General features: G+C 49.4%; 2 pseudogenes; one reads left to right on the top strand and one right to left on the bottom strand.

Annotated features, from left to right (window-relative positions):
- Positions 1–226: 226 nt before the first annotated feature.
- LOC102840703 lies at positions 227–1,516 on the bottom strand (annotated as a pseudogene).
- Positions 1,515–1,692, top strand: part of LOC102842984 — a 56,838-nt pseudogene continuing 56,660 nt past the window's right edge.

Genomic DNA, 1,692 nt, shown 5'->3' with positions numbered 1-1,692 from the left:
CACATTACTACAAGCTTTCCAGTCTTAAAATGACCAAACACTTTGGTATTAATACAATGTATTCCCTGTTTTCTTAAATATACAAAATATAATTTCCAGCTTTTGTGGGGGTTTTTTCCCTTTATATATCTATTATAGTTAAGCTTGTAGTTAAAATTTTGTCAGATTAACTGCATAACATCAGTATGAATTGCATAGGCACTGAGCACCCTTCAGGCAGTGGATCTCAGTTCTGGTGCCTCTTTATGCTCAGAACAAGGTGGTCAGAGCATGAGAAGCTGTGGTTGCACATGGCACAATGGAAGGCCTTGAAGCACGTGTGCTTCCTATAGTGGCTGGTCAGCTCATCTGACCTGGCAAACCTCCAGTCACAGCCATCCCACCTACACTTGCAAGGCTTTTCACTAGTATGAGTCCTCAGCTGAGCTTTTAAATGAGAAGACTTCATCGCAGTAACGGACGCATTTTTTTCTTCAAGTCAGGATTACTTCTTCTATTGTATCTGACAGGCTGGATGTTTTGTGAATTAACTGGCAGGGTGGAAGGTAAATTTGGATTGTAGATTGCCAGTTTAGAAGCGATTGTAGCATCATAGGATGGAGACGGAGTTAAATTCTGGAGCATCTTGGCTTGTCTATCTGGACTTCCAGGCTCTGAGCTTGGTGGTGAGGGGGGGTGGGGGTGGAGAAATAAGTGACCTTTTGTGGAAGAAACTGACTTGGCAGTGTGTATGTGCAAGGGGACATGCCCTGAAATGGTTTCATTGCAGCCCGTGAAACAGTGGAGGTGAGTGTGGTAAGGCTCGTTAAGATGGCTGGCACAGAAACATTAAGAGAGTCCACTACTGCTGTCTGGTTTGTAGAACTGGGCATATCTAGATCCAGTGTGTTCAGTAGCTGGTCTAAATGGCCCTGCTGTGGAGGGACAGAAAGATGAAGATCTGGTGTAGGAAGTTCTTGTTTGATGAAAATATTGTCCACCTCTGGAGCTGCGGTCTGGGAGGGCCTGCGTTTGGGCCGGAAGAGGGGCAGTAGATTCACGCTGGTGGCTGAAAATGGTAACAGGTTCTTTCTTGATGTGTGTTAAGCATGGTCTCTGGGATTTGTAGAGGCCAGTTCTCTCTCAGGTGAGTGATGTCAGGGAGAAAGACGTTCATGTTGATACTGTAAGGTAATCCTTCATTGTTAGTGATGAACTGGTCTACAACTGAGCCACTGTCTCATCTATACTTTTGATGCTCTGGAATTAAAGGAACTGGAGGAAGTTGAGGTGTCAGATACTTCTCCATCTCACATCTTGTCTGGACCAGCTCCTCCGTGGGCAGACTCGGGCTGCGCCTGTGGGTGGTGGTGCATGTGTTTCAGCTCCTTGTCTGGAAAGAGTGCCGCATCACGGGCCGGATTCACGGCGTCCAGCACAGGCTTGAGGTGCGCAAACCTCGGTTGTTCTTGCGGGCCGGCGGCGGCTGGGACACTGGTCCCAGGTGGGCGCCCATGGTCAGCACCGGCGTAGCCATGAGCACTCGGGGTGGGGGGCGGCTCCAGGCGCAGGTGGAGTGTGAGTTCCCACCTCGCCCATCCTGGTGCAGACCGGCTAGCTTGGCGTGCGGGGAGCCTTGGGCGAAGAAGGGGGAGGCTCTTGGTGGACTCCTAAGCCAACAGCAGGCGCTGTTTTCGAAGGTGGGCAAGAAAA

Source organism: Chrysochloris asiatica, unplaced genomic scaffold (assembly GCF_000296735.1).
Source record: "Chrysochloris asiatica unplaced genomic scaffold, ChrAsi1.0 scaffold00607, whole genome shotgun sequence".
Taxonomy (NCBI): Eukaryota; Metazoa; Chordata; class Mammalia; order Afrosoricida; family Chrysochloridae; genus Chrysochloris; species Chrysochloris asiatica.
Note: the sequence above shows the minus strand (reverse complement) of the source record. Positions and strands in the feature narration are given on the sequence as shown.